Below are 19,729 nucleotides of genomic sequence, written 5' to 3' on the forward strand. Positions count from 1 at the left end.
AATTGACTGAAACCAGATGCAAAAGTCATATTTTGTATGATTTTATTTATGTGACATGTTCAGAATAGGCAAATCTATAAAAACAGAAAGTAGATTAGGGTTTGCCTAGGGCTGGAAGGATTGAAGGGTAGGGGAGGATGGGGAATGATTACTAATGGATATAGCATTTCATTTAGGGTGATGAAAATGTTGGAAATTTAGAACATGGTGATGACTACACAGTTTGGGAATATACTAAAACCATTACATTGTACACTTAAGTGGATGAATTTTATGGTATGTGAATTCTGTCTCAATAAAGGTATTAACATTTTTTATTTAAAAAATTCATCAGGAAGAAATTCTCTCCTTTAGGCCAGGCACCATGGCTTAATGCCTGTGATGCCAGCACTTTGAGAGGCTGAGGTTGATGAATTGATTGAGGCCAGGAGTTTGAAACCAGTCTGCCCAAGATGGTGAAACCCTGTCTCTACTAAAAATACAAAAAAAAAATTAGCCGGGTGTGGTGGCACGTGCCTGTAGTCCCAGCTACTCAGGAGACTGAGGTAGGAGAATCGTTTGAACCCGGGAGGCAGAGGTTGCAGTGATCCGAGATCATGCCACTGCACTCCAGCCTGGTGACAGAGTGAGACGCTCTCTCTAAAAAAAAAAAAAAAAAAAAAAGAAAGAAAGAAATTCTCTGCCTTACCTATGGAAACCCACCTAAAGGGAGTTCAATAAAGTGGGAGCAAAAAGCCAGGCATGGTGGTGCACCTATAATCCCAGCTACTCAAAATGCTGAGGCAGGCAGATCACTTGAAGCCACAGTGCACTAAGATAGCATCTGTGAATAGTCACCACACTCCAGCCTAGGCAACATATATGTATATATATATAATCAAGTGTTTCATCCTAGCACCAAGGGAAGCCATTGAGGAGAATTAAAATCTGCACTACTTTCTGACATGTAGAATCAGTTTCATTTAAAGAGCATAGAATACAGGGATGGAGGAGTGTATTAGAAACCATCTGAGGAGAGAGCCTTTTCCAGGAGAAAGAAGGAAAATTCCTCCCCATTTAGCAATTTTACTGAGAAAGAGCACTCAAAGATACATGCCTCACTCCATATTCAATGTTTTATTTTATTTTATTTTTATTTTTTGAGATGGAGTCTCATTGTGTCACCCAGGCTGGGGTGTAGTGGTGCAATCTTGGCTCACTGCAATGTCCGACTCCTGGGTTCAAGTGATTCTCCCGCCTCAGCCTCCTGAGTCACTGGGACTACAGGAGCGCACCACCACACCCAGCTAATTTTTTTTTGTATTTTTAGTAGAGATGGGGTTTTGCCATGTTGGCCAGGCTGGTCTCGAACTTCTGACCTCAGTGATCCACACCCGCCCCCCACCCTTCCCCACCGCCCCAACCCCGGCCTCCCAAAGTGCTAGGATTACAGGTGTGAGCCAATGTGCCCAGCACATATCCAATACTTTAAACAGCCCATACAGCTGATCCCACTTATTCCTGAAAAAACTTGCAGTCCTAGCCTGGAGCCCCTGAAGAATCCCTCGTGGTTATAAACAGCCCAGCTGGTTCTGTGGCAGTAGCCATGTATGCTTATTTCTTGTCTATCCCTTGTTGATAGACCACAAGGCTTGTCAATTGCAGTTGCATTTTGGAGCTGGTCTCATGGGCTGAGTTATTTTCAGCATCTGTGTGTTTACTTTGTACTCTGTTGACTTGGAGAGGGAGAGTTGAATATGTATACAGCTGAAGCCGCTGTTTCACAGCTTCAGAGATGCAGCTACAAGATCACCTGTTCAGAGTATCTGACAGACCTAAGGGGAGGTGATTAATTACATCTCTTCTAGAATGGGGTTTGAAGTATGAGTTGGAGAAGAACCTAGAATGATATGTTTGTCCTTACCTTCCCACCGCTGGTGGAGCCAAGCTAAAATAATAATGGCAAATGGTTAGTAGGGTTTCCATAGAAGACAGTACAGCATGGCTCTGCACAGTGCACCAAAAATAGTAGAATAAAGGAAAGACCTAAAACAAAACAAAACAGACTGCTTGACTTCAAGTTACTAGACCAACAAGCCATAAATACCTCCTACACTGTGTAAATGAACTAGATTCACTGAAATAAACTCCGTCTTTGAGAAGTTAGTCTTAAAAAAAACCATCGCCAAAGAAAAACCTTACCAAGACAATATTGTGCTGTAGCTGATTCTGTAGCAAAAATTCCCTTTCCCAGGGAGGCTTTGTGTATTTTAGGGTGCCTAGCTTTAGTATCTGAGAATATGAAATATATGATCAAAACTTAGGAAGACAGACAGACTGAATACATGAATTGGTGGCTGATAAGGAGGGATGTTAGGTAGCTAAGAGACTGAAAGCAAGAGAGGAGGAACCCAGGATGTCAATTAAAAACAATAAAATCATGGCCGGCCCAGTGGCTCACACCTGTAATCCCAGCACTTTTAGGGGCAGAGGCAGGTGGATCACCTGAGGTCAGGAGTTCAAGACCAGCCTGGCCAATATGGTGAAACCCTGTCTCTACTAAAAAATACAAAAAAAATTAGCCAGGTGTGGTGATGTGTGTCTGTAATCCCAGCTACTTGAGAGGCTGAGGCAGAATTGCCTGAACCCAAGAGGCAGAGGTTGCAGTGAGCCGAGATGGCACCACTGCACTGCAGCCTGGTGACAGAGCGAGACTCCATCTCAAATAATAATAATAATGAGGATGATAATAAATAAAAATAATAAAATCAGAAAATTTTACACCAGAAAGGGTTCTGGATCATGTTTTTCAATCCCTTTATGTTGCAGATGAGAAAACAGCCTCAGAGAGATGAAACTACCTGTCTGAAGGCTGCAGATATTAAAGGACTTTTCTGAGCTCACACAAAAAATAGCAGAGTTGGAATCTGAAGCTACATCAGCTAACTTTCTCTTTATGAAGTCAGCACTCTTACCTTTATACTGTTTCCTTCCAGAAGCAAGTGGGAAAAAAATGCCTAGAAACCAGAAGACCAAAGCAGCAAGGAATCTTCTCCTTTTTTTTGACTATGACGGGGCTAGAGATCTGGGAGTCGAGGCAAAAAAGAAGGGGCAACAAGGCCTTAGTCAGTTGAGGTGGCCAAAACAAAATACAACAGACAGGGGGACTTAAACAACAGGAATTTATTTCTCACAGTTCTGGAAGCTGGGATGTCCAAGATCATGGTTCTGGCCAATTCAGTTACCTGGTGAGGGCCTTCTTGCTGACTTGCAGATGGCCCTCAACAGGCATCTTGCTGTATCTTCACATGGCAGAGAAAGAGAGCTCTTGTTTCTCCTCTTCTTATAAGGACACTAATCACGACATAACGGCCCCACCCTCGAGACCTCATCTAAACCTAAGTACCTCTCCAAGAAAGGCCCCATCTCCATATACCATTACATTGAGGGTTAAGGCTTCAATATATGAATTTTGGGTGGCATGGGATGTCACAAATATTTAGACCATAAGACAATCTCACGTACAAGCAGGAAAAGGCACCACATACAAGAGGGCAAGTTGAAAAAGGAAAGAATAAGAATGAAATAAAAATGAATTGGCTGGGCGCAGTGGCTTATGCCTGTAATCCCAGCACTTTGGGAGGCCATGGCAGGTGGATCACCTGAGGTCAGGAGTTCGAGAGCAGCCTGGCCAAAATGGCGAAACCCCGTCTCCACTAAAATAAAAATTGGCTGGGCATGGTGGCGGGCACCTATAATCCCAGCTACTGGGGAGGCTGAGGCAGGAGAATTGCTTGAACCCAGGAGGTAGAGGTTGCAATGAGCAGAGATCATGCCATTGCACTCCAGCCTAGGCAGCAGAGTGAGACTCCATCTTAAAAAATAAATAAATAAATAAATAAATAAATAAATAAATAAATAAAAGAAATAAAAATGAATTGTTCTCAGTCGTCTTTCACATTTCCTGCTAAGATATGGGAGATGAGGAGGGAAGAGAGGAATGGTAGCAGCTATCTTTAGAGTATAAGCATTATAGCTGGTTCTTGAAGCTGACAGCAGTGGAGTAATGGAAAGAAACCTGAACATTGAGTGAGTTAATGGTGATTCGAGGCTCAGCTCCGCAACCAAGTGGCTTGGTGACCTTGGACAGCTTGAATGATCTCATCTGCAAGATGAAGATAATAATAACCTAACTAATAAAGTTGTTGTAAAAACCAAATGAGACAATACTTACAAAAGTACTTTTTAAATTATAAAGGGTTACTTACATTTGTTTTGCTTCACGGTAGGAGAGTTCTGGGGCTACACTAATGTTACAGATATAAAAGAAGTGGAAAACATGGCCTCAGATCTCAAGTGTCTTATGATCCTATAGGATAAAGTTTACAAACATGAAAAACCTTTAAGATAGCACATGGCTGCACAGGGTTGGATCAGAGCTCTCATCTTGTCTATTGAAGATGACTCAGGTATGGCCGGGTGTGTCTGGCTAGCTGGTGGGATGGGTCTAAGGAAGTTTATTGGCAGGAAGGCTGGGCACTTCATTTGAGAGTCTTCCTTCTAGAGAAATAAGGAGCCAAGCATGATAGCCTTTTTCAAGAGCCAGTGCCTTGGTCATCAGAATGAAGTGCGGTCATTGTTACTCAAACGCAACTCTATTTCAACCCCTTAGCTGAAAATCCAGGGCACGTGGAAAAGACAAGTCTCGTCTAGACACTGAAAGAGCTGTTTCTTGGACCAGGTGCTGTGGCTCACGCCTGTAATCCCAGAACTTTGGGAGGCCAAGGCAGGCAGATCTCTTGAGATCAGGAGTTCGAGACCAGCCTGGCCAACATGGTGAAACGTCATCTCTACTAAAAATACAAAAATTAGCTGGGCATGGTGGCATGAACCTGTAGTCCCAGCTACTTGGGAGGCTGAAGCACGAGAATCACTTGAACCCGGGAGGTGGAGGTTGCAGTGAGCTGAGATCACGCCACTGCACTCCAGCCTGGGCAACAGATTGAGACGCTGTCTCAAAACAAAAACAAAAATAGAAAGAAAGAGCTGTTTCTCTGTCTCTGTAACACACTAGGGCTCAAATAACATGTTTTGGGACCTCTCTCTGAGTGTATATCCAAAAGAGCAAGGGGAATTATTCTATGCTACAGCCCAGGTACTCCTTTAATACCCAGAAGGCTCTCAATGGAGCAGTTGAAAAGACTCAGAGTGCCCACAAGGGGGAACAGAGTCATGGCAGTGCCAGTCTACAGAGGTGTCAGTATCCAGCAAGGACCACAGCACAATAACTGAATACAGCAGTGTGCATTGTCCCCATCAGAGCTGTGACAATCCCTAGCAGAAACTGCCATGCCAGCTACTATGGTGGGAGGCGCTGTTAAGAGAACAGCTCAGAGCATCTGCAGCTCTTGATAGAGCACTGTGGGTATTTTGGGACTGAAGGATGTTGGATATCCTATGGACTTGCTAGGAACGTTGAGGAAGGAGGCTTCTATTATAAGATGGACCCTAAAAAGCCAGCAAATATTCATGTAGGACAGAGTTATTTCAGATAACAAAAATATCAGCAGACTGAAATCACTGACATCACAGAGGAAGTGGTAACTGGACCATGAAGTTGATTTCTTGCTGCTTTCTGTGATGGTTAATTTTATGTGTCACCTTGATTGGACTAAGGGATGTCCAGATAGCTGGTAAAATGTGACTTCTGGGTATGTCTGTGAGGGTGTTTACAGATGAGATTAGCAATGGAATCAGTAGACCAAACAAAGAAAATCCATCTTCACCAATGTGGGCAGGCATCATCCACCTGGTCGATGGTGCAAATAGAACCAAAAAGGCAGAGGAAGGGCAAATTTGCTCTCTCTGCTTGAGCAAGGACATTCATCTTCTCCTGCCCTCAGACATCAACGCTCCTGGTTCTCAGACCTTCTTCAGGCTTAGACTGGAGCTACATCAGTGTCTTTCCTAGGCCTCCAGCTTGCAGATAGCAGATGGTTGATTTCTCAGCCTTCATAATCTTATGAGCCAATGCCTCACAATAAATTTCTTTCTATATATCTACGTATATCCTATCGGTTCTGTTTTTCTGGAGAACCCTAATACGTTTGCCATGTGTGTCTAAATGTTGAAAGGTGCTTCTTATTCCACAGATCTCAGAGAACATTCAACTATGAACTCTGTAATACCCAGAAGTGCCAATGGAGCTTGAAAAGAGTCTTTTTAACACCACCGTGCCAGGCTATGAGCTGGGCAGCAATTCTTCCTGGCAAGTAGTTCTTGCAATTTGCCTATACCCAGAGCAGATGCTGCTTCTGCTTTTTCCAAAGAAAGCTTTCTCTGTATTCTGCCTTGCCCCAGAGACACAGTGGAGACAGAGAATCCTTAACTCTTCCCCTGGTGAACAGGCTGTTCAGAGTCTCCTATGCCACACAAGAAAAGTCAGAAACAGGTGGTAGCTGGGGATGCAAGAGAACTAGTTTATCCATAGCCTTTTCTCACTGAAGATTACCTGCAAAGATGGTTTCCAAAGTTGCTTAGGGAATCTGCAGCAGTAAATCTCAAGTGGTCTGGTGGTTGCCACTGGCAACACTCTAGCTTCCTTGAAAACAAGGGACAGGTGTGCTTTTTGCATCTTTAATATATTGGGGATGAAGGTAGAGGGTAGGGAGAAAGACTGACTGTTCCTTATTCTGAATTCATTTTAAAGATGACTACTCAATGAACTGTAAATGGAATCTCCCTTAATATTTCCTAAGGTGTAAAGCATTTCACTCTCCTGTTTTGAGAAACATCACTAGCAATCTAGCTAAGTGACAAATAAATCAAATGAAATTTAAAGAAGGCAAAAGTTGCCAGGTCTATAAGCTTGCTCCATGAATGTAAGCAAAGAGAGTTGGTACAAATCTGTTCTTAATTTTTTTTTTTTTTTTTTTGAGACGGAGTCTTGCTCTGTCGCCAGGCTGGAGTGCAGTGGCATGATCTCGGCTCGCTGCAACCCCTGCCTCCTGGGCTTCAAGCGATTCTCCTGCCTCAGCCTCCAGAGTAGCTTGGATTACAGGCATGCGCTGCCACGCTCAGCTAATTTTTGTATTTTTAACAGAGACAGGGTTTCACCTTCTTGTCCAGGAAGGTCTCGATCTCCTGACCTTGTGATCCGCCCACCTCGGCCTCCCAAAGTGCTGGGATTACAGGTGTGAGCCACCGCACCTGGTCCAGTTCTTAATCTTTAGCGTCCACAATCATCATCTGGAGACATTGCCCCAGTCATCCTAATTCTATACGCCTGAGTTGAGGCATGGGCAACAGCAGCCTTATTTACTCTTCTTTCCACTACTATCAGGAGTCTGCAAGCAACTTATTCAACCTCACCTTTAGAGCCTATGTCACCCTGACTGAAATGATTGAAAGAAAGCTTTGAAATTCATAAAAAGAAGGAGGCTGAAGGTGTGACTGTCCCCTTGAATGCCAGTCCTTTCACTGATAAACTCCTTTCCTATTCCCAAGGTGTCATTCCCATCCACCACTTCTAAGATTGGGGGAAGATTTGACTATAGCTAGAGCAAGAGTGAAGAAGCAGCATTGGCCAGGCGTGGTGGCTCATGCCTGTAATCCCAGTACTTTGGGAGGCCAAGGTGGGTGGATCACCTGAGTCAGGAGTTCGAGACCAGCCTGGCCAACATGGCGAAACCCCATCTGTATTAAAAATACAAAAATTAGCCAGGCATGGCAGCGGGTGCCTGTAATCCCAGCTGCTTGGGAGGCTGAGGCAGGAGAATCACTTGAACCTGGACGGCAGAGGTTGCAGTGAGCCGAGATAGTGCCGATGCACTCCAGCCTGGGCACCAAGAGTGAAATTCGGTCTTAAAAACAAAAAAAAGCAGTTATTGGCAGGATGCTATCAGTGCATTCTATCTGTTGCTATGGTTTAGCTACACTCTGGGCTAGAGACTCTAGAAACAGTGAAGAAGGAAAAATCAGAGTCCCACCTGGGCTTCAAGTACCAACCCTCCTCTACACCTATAAAGGTGAGTGGCAGGCTTCTGAGCGCTGTAGATACTGTCTTGATGCCCTTCAAATCATAAAGGCTTTGATCTAATTATAAGGCCAATTCTTTTTTCTTTTTTTGAGATGGAGTCTCGCTCTGTCACCCAGGCTGGAGTGCAGCGGCACGATATCAACTTACTGCAACCTCTGCCTCCTGGGTTCGAGCGATTCTTCTGCCTCAGCCTCCTGAGTAGCTGGGACTACAGGCGTGCACCACCATGCCCGGCTAATTTTTGTATTTTTAGTAGAGACAGAGTTTCACCATATTGGCCATGCTGGTCTCGAACTCCTGACCTCATGATCTGCCTGCCTTGGCCTCCCAATGTGCTGGGATTACAGGTGTGAGTCACGGTGCCCAGCGGCCAATTCTTGTTTTATTGGTACACAACAATTGCACATATTTATGGGATACATCTGATATTTTGATACATGCATACAATATGTAATAATCAAATCAGGGTAATTCGGGTATCCATCACCACAAATACTTATCATTTCTTTGTGTTGGGAATATTTCAAATCTTCTAGCTATTTTGAAATACACAATAAGTTATTGTTTACTATAGTCACCCTACTTTGCTGTCTAACACTAGAACTTATTCTAACTGTATTTCACTGTATTTTTGTATCCATTAACCAACATCTCTTTTTTTCTTATTCTTTTTATTATTATTTTTCAGAGACAAGGTCCTGCTCTTTCGCCCAAACTGGAGTGTGGTGGCAAGATTATTTGTAACCTCAAACTCCTGGGCTCAAGCAACTCTCCTGCTTCAGCCTCTCCATTAGTTGCGACTACAAGCCTGCACCACCATGCCTGGATAATTTTTGTTTGTTTTTTTTGTAGAGATAGGGTCTTTCTATATTGCCCAGGCTGGTCTCGAACTCTTGGCCTTAAGAGATCCTCCTGGCTGGGCGTGGTGGCTCATGCCTGTAATCCCAGCACTTTGGGGGCTGAGGCGGGTGGATCACGAGGTCAGGAGATCAAGACCACCCTGGCTAATACGGTAAAATTCTATCTCTACTAAAAATACAAAAAAATTAGCCGGGCGTGGTGGCAGGCACCTGTAGTCCCAGCTACTCGGGAGGCTGAGGCAGGAGAATGGCGTGAACCCAGGAGGCGGAGCTTGCAGTGAGCAGAGATCGTGCCACTGCACTCCAGCCTGGACGACAGACCAAGACTCCGTCTCAAAAATAAATAAATAAATAAATAAAAGAGAGATCCTCCCATCACAACCTTCCAAAGCGCTGGGTTTACAGGCGTGAGCTACCAAGCCCAGTAACAAACCTCTCTTCATTCCCCCATACTCCCTACCCTTCTCAGCCTCTGGTAACCGTGGAGGTAGCTCCATGAGATCAACTTATAAGGCCAGTTCCAACAACATCCTCTATTAGTTCTGGTTGCTGATTGACTGCTTCATCTGTTTGTCCAAAACATTCTCAGAACCTCATTCTTCCCAGGACACTCTTCCCGCATTCTCTACCTTTTTACACTTTTTATTATGAAAAACTTCAAACACAGAAATGTAAAGAGAATAGTACAATGATTCCCTATTTACCTATCACTCAGTTCAATTGTCAACTTTCTGCCACTATATAAGACAAGTTATTTCCATGAAAGCAGACATTGTTTGGTATCCCCAGAACCAAGTAAAATGCCTAGCTCACGGGCACTTAATAAATCGTTGCTGAATTAATCTGCTACAAGGATGACACTGGGCTACTGTGCTAAACATTGCAGGAGATACCAAGATAAATTAAACCCAGCTCCTGGCCCCAGGGACCTTATAATAGAGAGGAGCTGATGAAGTCTACCTGACAATGGGCAAGAAACATTTGCCACAGTTAAGGTCATGTTGACTGCTTTTACACAGAAAGTCTCTAGGTGTCCATTTACCAGGGCACAACCAGAACTCCAATTTGGCAGATAGGGTACACTTCCTGCCAGAAGGGCAAGACTCTTACTCTCCTCATCGCTACAGGATAGGTGCTGGAACTCAGATAGACTCAGATAAGAGACAAGAACAGAAAGCTGGGGATCAGACAAGTGGAAAGACAGCCCATTCCTGGGGAAGTAGTAAGTTCATAAGAAGTGCCAATGTGAGGTCCGGGTATGGTGGTTCATGCCTGTAATCCCAGCACTTTGGGAGGCCGAGGTGGGCAGATCATTTGAGGCCAGGAGTTTGAGACCAACCTGACCAACATGGTGAAACCCTGTCTCTACTAAGAATACAAAAAAATCAGCTGGGTATGGTGGTGCATGCCTGTAGTCTCAGCTGTCCAGGAGGCTGAGGCAGGAGAATCACTTGAACCTGGGAGGTGGAAGTTGCAGTGAGCCAAGATCGTGCCACTGCACTCCAGCCTGGGCAACGGAGCGAGACTCCTTCTCAACAACCACAACAACAACAACAAAAATTAGCTGGGCTTGGTGGCAGGCACCTGTAATCCCAGCTACTCGGGAGGCTGAGGCAGGAGAATCACTTGAACCCGGGAGGTGGAGGTTGCAGTGAGCCTAGATCGTGGCACTGCGCTCCAGCCTGGGTGACAAAGCTGAAACTCTGTCTCAAAAAAAAAAGAAAAAGAAAAAAAAGAAATGCCAGTGTGAGCAAATCTCTTCTGAAAGAAGACGGCTAGGCAGGGCATAATGGCTCAGGCCTGCAATCCCAGCACTTTAAGAGGCTGAGGTGAGTAGACCACTTGAGGTCAGGAGTTTGAGACCAGCCTGGCCAACACAGTGAAATGCTGTCTCTACTAAAAATACAAAAATCAGCCAGGTGTAGTGGCACACACCTGTAATCCCAGCTACTCGGATGCTAAGGCAGGAGAATCGCTTGAGACTGGGAGGCAGAGGTTGCAGTGAGCTGAGATCACACCACTACACTCCAGCCTGAGTGACAGAGCACAACTCTGTCTCAAAAAAAAGAAACAAAAAAAGAAACAAAAAAAAGCCGGGTGCGGTGGCTCACACCTGTTATCCTAGCACTTTGGGAGGCCGAGGCAGGTGGATCACCTGAGGTCAGGAGTTGGAGACCAGCCTGGCCAACATAGTGAAACCCCGTCTCTACTAAAAATGCAAAAATTAGCCGGGTGTGGTGGCAGGCGCCTGTAACCCCAGCTACTCAGGAGGCTGAGGCAGGAGCACTGCTTGAACCCGGGAGGGAGAGGTTGCGGTGAGCTGAGATGGCGTCATTGCTCTCCAGCCTGGGTGACAAAAGCAAAATTCTGTCTCCAAAAAAAAAAAAATTAACCTTGACTTTACTCATCCATTAAACATTTACCAAGAAATATTTGTTGTGCCAGGCATTCCCTGGTACTGAGGCTACGAAGAGGTATAAGAGGCTTGCCATAGAATAATTCATATTTAGTCAGGGAAAGAGACTTGTAACTAATTCAAAGAGAGAGATGGACATTATAATAGAAACACCAGTGGACTCTTGGAATTCAGAAATCAGGATTTTATCTTGAGAAAGACCCTGAAAAGGCTTATTAAATGGATTTGTATGATTTTTTATTTTTTTTTGAGACAGAGTCTCGCACTGTCACCTGGGCTGGAGTGCAATGGTGCAATCTTGGCTCACTGCAACCTCTGCCTCCAGGGCTCAAGCGATTCTCCTGCCTCAGCCTCCTGAGTGGCTGGGATTACAGGCACCTGCCACCATGCCCAGCTAATTTTTTTTTTTTTTTGTATTTTTAGTAGTGATGGGGGTTTCACTATGTTGGCCAGGCTGGTCTCGAACTCCTGACCTTGTGATCCACCCACCTCAGCCTCCCAAAGTGCTGGGATTACAAGCGTGAGCCACTGGACCCAGACAGGATTTGTATGTTTAATGAGGCGCAAATTTGAATGAAACTATCTTCAAGGTTGTTGTACAACAAAAGCAAAGCACTTAACCAGTAAGAGACCCAGATAACTACAATGGGTGTATGTTTTGTTTTTGTTTTTGTTTTTGAGACAGAGTCTTGCTCTGTTGCCCAGGCTGGAGTACAGTGGGGTGATCTCGGCTCACTGCAACCTCCGCCTCCCAGGTTCTAGAGATTCTGCTGCCTTAGCCTCCCGAGTAGCTGGGATTATAGGTGCGTGCCACCACACCTGGCTAATTTTTTGTATTTTTAGTAGAGATGGGGTTTCACCAAGTTGGCCAGGCTGGTCTCAAACTCTCGTCAAAGTGCTGGGATTATAGGAATGAGCCACCGCGCCCAGGAACAGGGTGTATATTTTGGCCTGGCATGGAATAATTTACTCTTTCTTAAGCACACTTTCACACTCATTACATATCTGAAATGATGACTTAAAATATTCAGGTACATTTCATTGGAAAATTATGTGGTATAGTGGGGTTCTCAAAAATGAGAAGTTCTCAAAGATCTCAAGAAAATTTTCTTGGCTGGATGTGGTGGCTCACGCCTGTAATCCCAGCACTTTGGGAGGCCGAGGCGGGTGGATCACCTGAGGTCAGGAGTTCGAGACCAGCCTGGCCAACGTGGTGAAACCCCATCTCTTCTAAAAATACAAAAATCAGTCGGGCGCGGTGGCGCACGTCTGTAATCCCCGCTACTCAGGAGGCTGAGGCAGGAGAATCGCTTGAACCCAGGAGGCAGAGGTTGCGGTGAGCCAAGATAGCACCACTGCACTCCAGCATGTATAACAAGAGCAAAATTCTGTCCCAAAAAAAAGAAAATGTACACATGTACACATCCATACACACACAGAAAGGGCCTGGGTGGATATTTACCAACGTGTTATGGAACAACATAACATCTGGGTGCTTTTTTGTTTTCATTTTCATTCATCTGCTTTTCCAATTTACCTTCAGTTGATTTGTATTGTTTATCTAATAAGAAAACCCACAATGAACGTAACTAAACCATTCAAAAGCAAAGCAACCCCCAATAAAGACAAGTCCAGAGTATGGCCGGGATGTGGCTGGCCGGCATAGCGTGGAGAAAGGTCTAGAGTTAAGGAGGTAAAGCACTGTGAAGTTCTGACAATGGTGTCGTGGTAGATAATGGGAGGTGGCACTCTTCAGTGAGTGCAGTGAGAGGGGACTGAGCAGAAGGTCAGTAAGGACAGGGACTAGGAAGGACAGAAAGTGGTGTCATAGAAAGCCTGGAGCCTTTCCTTTCCTCCTTCTCCTCAGTCTCTGTTACCCACACACAAGCCACCTGCCTAGAAGGAGGCGGTGGCATCTTAGCTGGTCTTCTGCCACCTGTCTCTTCCTGTCTCTAGTTCATCCCGCCCACAGCTGTTAGAGTAGCCTTCTTTCAGCACTTTTTGGTTTTTTTTGAGACGGAGTCTCGTTCTGTCGCCCAGGCTGGAGTGCAGTGGCGCGATCTTGGCTCACTGCAAGCTCCGCCTCCCGGGTTCACGCCATTCTCCTGCCTCAGCCTCCCGAGTAGCTGGGACTACAGGCGCCCGCCACCACGCCTGGCTAATTTTTTGTGTTTTTAGTAGAGACGGGGTTTCACCATGTTAGCCAGGATGGTCTCGATCACCTGACCTCGTGGTCTGCCTGCCTCGGCCCCCCAAAGAGCTGGGATTACAGGCGTGAGCCACGGCTCCTGGCCCTTTCAGCACTTTTGAAAGAAAACTCTGTCCTGGCTGGTCGCATGGCTCCAGCATGTAATCTCAGCACTTTGGGAGGCCGAGGGGGTGCTGCGGATCACAAGGTTAGAGTTCAAGACCATCCTGGCCAACACAGTGAAACCCCGTCTCTACTAAAAATGCAAAAATTAGCTGGGTGTGGTGGCAGGCACCTGTAATCCCAGCTACTCGGGAGGCTGAGGCAGGAGAATTGCTTAAACTCAGGAGACAGAGGTCGCAGTGGGCCGAGATCGCGCCACTGCACTCCAGCCTGGGTGACAGAGCAAGACTCTGTATCAAAAAAAAAAAAAAAAAAAAGAGCAACCAAAAAAAAAACCAACTCTGTCCTTGCTCGGTCATCTATAATAGGTCTCAGTTGTTTATTTAAAATAAAAATCTTTAAAACCCTTCCCATCCCATCCTGGGTTACCCAGCTCCTACTTTCAGTACCTCTCTGAGCTGCTGCATCTGTAAAATGAACATATTGCACTCTGCCTTGTATACTGGAATAATTTTTTTTTTGAGACAGGATCTCACTCTGTTGCCCAGGCTAGAGTGCAGAGGCACAAAAATGGTTCACTGCAGCCTCAACCTCCTGGGCTTAAGCCATCCTCCCACCCTCAATCTCCTGAGTAGCTGGGACCGCAGGTACTTACCACTATATCCAGCTAATTTTTTTATTTTTTGTAAAGATGATGTCTCCCAGGCTGAAGTTACCCTCCTGACTCAGCCTCCCAAAGTGCTGGGATTACCGGAGTCAGCCACCATGCCTGGACTGGAATAAATTAATGGAAGAAAGGGTGCTTTAAAAAGAATTGTTCTCATTGCAACCTAATTTCTTAATAGTCCCCAGTTGAGTCTTCCATTTCAGTAGTTTTTTTTTTAAATAATTGTAGATTTACAGGAGGCTGCAAAGAAATGTACAAGGGAAGTCCCATGCACCCTTCTCCCAATCTTAATGTTTCACACAATTAAAATATAATATCAAAACCAAGAAATTGACATTGGTAAAATCCATAGAGCTTATTCAGAGTTCACCAGATATACATGCTGTCAATATGTGTGTTTGCACGTGTGTAGCTGTATGCAATTTTATGACATGTAGCCTTGCATAACTACCACCACAACGAAGATCCAGAACAATTCCATTATCACAAGACTCCTTTGTGTTACCCCTTTCTGGCCACACCCATCCCCTCTCTGTGTCCCTGGCCCTTGGCACCCATTTATCTTTTATCCATCTCTGCAGGTATGTTATTTCAATGAACGTCATGTAAATGGAATTGTGCACTATGCATCCTTTTTCTTTTTCTTTCTTTCTTTTTTTTTTTTTTTTTTTTTTTTTGAGACAGAGTCTTGTTCTGTTGCCCAGGCTGGAGTGTGGTGGCATGAGCATGGCTTACTGCAATATCCACCTCCCAGGCTCAAGCAATCCTCCCACCTCCCCCTCCTGGGTACCTGGGACCACAGGTGCACACCACTTTGCCCGGCTATATGCTTCTTTTGAGATTGTTTTTTTCACTCACATAATTTCATTGAAATTTATCCACCAGCATTTTTTAAAAATTAACTGTGCATCATCTTCAGTGAGATGTGCATTTCGTCTTTGTTCACGCCTTTTCCACTGCCTAGAATGCCCTCTACCAACCCTCTCTACCAATCTGTATCCATTTCCTTCAGTGTGTCTCACTGCTGGGTGCCTAAACCCATCTGACTTATTTCTCTTCCCTTATCAATTATGTATATTTCCCATGCCATATCATTTTCCACTTGCAGGTAGGAGACAGGGACCATGCCCATCTTATCTTTATATTCCCAGCATCTAGTATGGTGCCTGGGTACTGTAGGAGGTACCCAGTAAATAATTTTTTGGATGAATGAATGATTGAGGTTGCTCTACTGGATTCTTATACTGTGTCTTGGGTATGTGTTGTCTTCCCAACTAGACTCGAAGCTACGTTGTAAACTTGAGAGCAGCAACTCCATTCCATTTACTAGCATAGGCGAGGTCCCAGTTAGGGTTGCCGTAGATGTTTGTATGTGGCTTCAGTGAGCGTGTGTCATTGTGTACCTGGGGGTGAAGTGAAGGTGTGTTTGTGGGCTGGTTTCCCAGCTGCCCAGCCTGACTTTCCAGTCAGCAGGATGGACCTGGAGATGTCGGGGCTGAAGACCCTGGAGCATGTGGCAGTGACAGTCTCCATCACTCACCCACGGCGCAGCAGCTTGGAGCTGAAGCTGTTCTGCCCCAGCGGCATGATGTCCCTCATCGGCGCCCCCCACAGCATGGACTCGTATGTACACCCGCCAGAGGCCTGAGCAACCTTTTCAGCAAGGGCCTTTCCAAGGAAAAGAAATGGGAGAAGTGGATCCTGGCACTGTCCTAAACTACTGTGGCACCGGCTATCCCTGGCGGCTGGAAGCCTTTTGTCACATACCTTCTTCAAGTGCTAGGCCCTGCACCTCACATACACATTCTCTAATCTTTCTAAGAACCCCCTAGATTAGACTTTGTAACCTCCTTTTACAAATGAGGAAACTGGCTGGGTGTGGTGGCTCACACCTGTAATCCCAGCACTTTGGGAGGTCAAGGCAGGAGAATCACTTAAAGTCAGGAGTTCAAGACCAGCCTGGGCAACAAAGTGAGACCCTGTCTCTACAAAAAATTTAAAGATTAGCTGAGTATGGTAATACAGGCCTGTAGTCCCAGCTACTCAGGAGACTGAGGTGGGAGGATCACTTGAGCCCAGGAAGTCAAGGCTGCAGTGAGCTGTGATCATGCCACTGCACCCCAGCTTGGATAACAGCGTGAGACCCTCTCTCCAAAAAAAAAAAAAAAGAAAAAGAGAAAGAAAAAGAAAAAAAAAAAAAAACAAGTCATGGAGCTAGTAAGTGCCCAAGAGAATAAGAATAAACCTAGATCCGTGGCACTCCAAGCCTGTGCGGGCTCCACGCTTGCTTTTTCCACCACACCACGTTAATACAAGTTCCTCCTTCCATGAGACCCCAGGGGCAAGGGGCACCTGAGAAGCCCTCGTGGCACCCTCCCAAGTTCTTTCCACGGCTACTACAGTAAGAAAGTGTTGCTGGGGGGAGGTCAGCTGTCTGGTCCACGCCTTCCACCTGTTTCTGCTGTGTTCTTTCCGCAGGGATCCCAACGGCTTCGATGACTGGACCTTCTCCACTGTGCGATGCTGGGGAGAGAGAGCCCGAGGGACCTACAGGCTTGTCGTCAGGGATGTCGGTGAGCCTCGTGCCCTCGCACCAGGCCCTGCCTTTTCTGCTTGTTATCTGGTCCCTCTGCATCTCAGAGTCCCCACAGAAAGTGTCCCGTGTACAATATATAGGGTTGCCACTGGACCAAGAGGGTTAATGCCAAGAGTGTGCGCCATCCATGAAATGGGCATTGCTATCTGAAACTGTTCATTTATACTACCTCTCATATTCCTTGGAGGAGGGACCCATCCATTTCTCTTCAGGATAGCAACAAAAAGTCCTTGTTGAAACCACATTTCAAGTCCTTTTACGTATAACCATCCTTCGGCCAGCCCCGGTAGGCAGGTAAAGGCAGGACTCATTTCAACATTTTTTTTAAACTGGCCCAGAGGTTTGAGGTGACTTGTGAAAGGTCACCATATCACTGAAGGCCACAATATCCATGAATTGTGAATATCTTTAGTATCGGTATATAGACTGGAAATTGAGCTCGACCCTCCCATCCTCCAGTCAAGTTAGGTATTCGCTAGGCCAGTGGTTTTCAAAGCTTTCTTTAATTTGGTAGAAAGACATTTTTTCCAATCCCAGCGGAACCCCCAAAATATGGGAGAGAAAAGCAAGACTCTGCTTTGGAATACAGCCTTTCAACCCTTTCCATCCCTAAGGGCACCCAGCGAGGCCCTTCTGCAGAACCTGGGGTCAGTGGGACAGGACACAGTGAGGCAGCTGCTAGAGCAGACCATGTGGCCTGAGCCCCTTTGGGTGGCAGGGCGGGCAGGGCCTCTGCTGTTTGGCATGGCTGACAGAGGGGCGTGGCTCACGAGCTGCCCCTTGCTGCCCTAGGGGATGAGTCATTCCAGGTCGGCATCCTCCGGCAATGGCAGCTGACCCTATATGGCTCTGTGTGGAGTCCAGATCAGGGACAAAGATGGGTAAAGCCACATGTGTCAGAGGGAAGGCCACTCACAGGGGAAGGGCCATCTAGGGAGCCCATCGCCCTCTGAACCCCAGCTGTGTTTCCCAGCTCCAGCCTCAAGCTGGTAGATGGAGCCCCCGGCTGGGAACTCACAGTCTGGGCCTCTTCTTTTTGCTGTGGGGCTTCCCTGTCTTCAGCTGTAAGGTGGGAAGATGGGTGAGGACAGATGGTATAGGCACCACAGTCAGTGGGGCATCCTTACCCCTTTTCTTCTCCACAGGCTGTTAGAGAGTGCCATGAGTGGAAAATACCTGCATGATGACTTTGCCCTGCCCTGCCCACCGGGGCTGAAAATTCCTGAGGAAGATGGTTACACCATCACCCCCAACACCCTCAAGGTACTAGGGCCAAGACTCAAGCTGCAGATAGATGGGACTGTCCTGTCTGGGGGATGGAGTTCTTAGTGTGCTTCTCACGGTGACCTGCAGAGTGAAGGACTGGGAAGACCTGGGTCCCAGCAGTGGTTTCGTAGCATTGCTCCTACCCTGTTAGCCTAACTCTTACAGGACAGGCCTTGTTGGGGAAGGGGGCATGGGGAATAGTTTGGGTGAAAAGGCAGTCGCTAGAAGGAAAAAGACATTCTGAACTCATTGTCCTGGGCTGAGAAAGGCTGTAGGCTTCAGGAAACAGTGCCTCACTTAGGTGTTTGCCTCGGCCCCAGACCCTGGTGCTGGTAGGCTGTTTCACCGTCTTCTGGACCGTTTACTACATGCTGGAAGTATATTTGAGTCAGAGGAATGTGGCTTCCAATCAAGTTTGTAGGAGTGGACCCTGCCACTGGCCCCATCGGAGCCGGAAAGCCAAGGAGGAAGGGACAGAGCTAGAATCAGTGCCACTTTGCAGCAGTAAGGATCCAGACGAAGTGGAAACAGAGAACAGGGGCCCTCCCACCACCTCTGACCTCCTTGCCCCAGACCTGCCGGAGCAAGGGGACTGGAGCCTGTCCCAGAACAAGAGTGCCCTGGACTGCCCTCATCAGCACCTAGACCTACTGCACGGGAAGGAGGAGCAGATCTCCTGACCTCAGGGCCTGACAGTGTGGGACAGGCTCTTCTTTCCCAAAATTAGGGAGCTCTTGAGAGAAAGCAGTTCTGATGCTTACATCTGGAATCTGACGCATCCTCTGACTCCACTCAAAGAGCGTGAGGGCCTTTTTAAGATACAAATGGCAGAGAATTGCTGCCAGAGAAGTCTGGTCAGAGCCACGGGGTCTGCCTCCAGCCAAATGCGAACTTTCGGTGAGGCGCTGGACAGGGGATTGGCGCCCCCTTTGGGTTGGCCTCCATCCTCTTTTTTTTCCCCTTAACACTATCAACCTGGAAATGGGCTGCCTCTCTTTTTTTTTTTTTTTTTTTCTTGAGACTTAGTCTCGATCTGTCCCTCAGGCTGGAGTGCTGTGGCGCGTTCTTGGGCAAGCTCTGCCTCCCGGGTTCACGCCGTTCTCCTGCCTCAGCCTCCAGAATAGCTGGGACTACAGGTACCCGCCACAACGTCTGGCTAATTTTTTGCATTTTTTAGTAGAGACAGGGTTTCACAGTGCTAGCCAGGATGGTCTCAATCTCCTGACCTCGTGATCTGCCCACCTTGGCCTTCCAAAGTGCTGGAATTATGGGCGTGAGCTACTGCGCCCGGGGGGTTCTTTTTTGTTAGAGGTGGAGTTTGGCTCTTCTTGCTTGGGCTGGAGAGCAATGGTGGATCTCGGCTCACTGCAAGTTTTGCCTTCCAGGTTCAAGCGATTCTCCTGCCTCAGCCTCCCGTGTAGCTGGGATTACAGGCATGTGCCACCACACCCAGCTAATTTTGTATTTTTAGAACAGACATAGTTTATCCATGTTGGTCACGCTGGTCTCAAACTCTGGACTTCAGGTGATCCGCTAGCCTCGGCCTCCCAAAGTGCTGGGATTACAGGTGTGAGCCACTGCTCCCAGCCGGGCTGC

At 46.6% G+C, this 19,729-nt stretch overlaps 1 pseudogene; it reads left to right on the top strand.

Moving 5' to 3' along the window:
• The first annotated feature begins 14,957 nt into the window (after positions 1–14,957).
• On the top strand, positions 14,958–19,012 carry LOC129479710 (proprotein convertase subtilisin/kexin type 7-like; annotated as a pseudogene).
• The last annotated feature ends 717 nt before the right edge of the window (positions 19,013–19,729 follow it).

The sequence above is a fragment of the Symphalangus syndactylus genome, chromosome 3 (assembly GCF_028878055.3).
Source record: "Symphalangus syndactylus isolate Jambi chromosome 3, NHGRI_mSymSyn1-v2.1_pri, whole genome shotgun sequence".
Taxonomy (NCBI): domain Eukaryota; kingdom Metazoa; phylum Chordata; class Mammalia; order Primates; family Hylobatidae; genus Symphalangus; species Symphalangus syndactylus.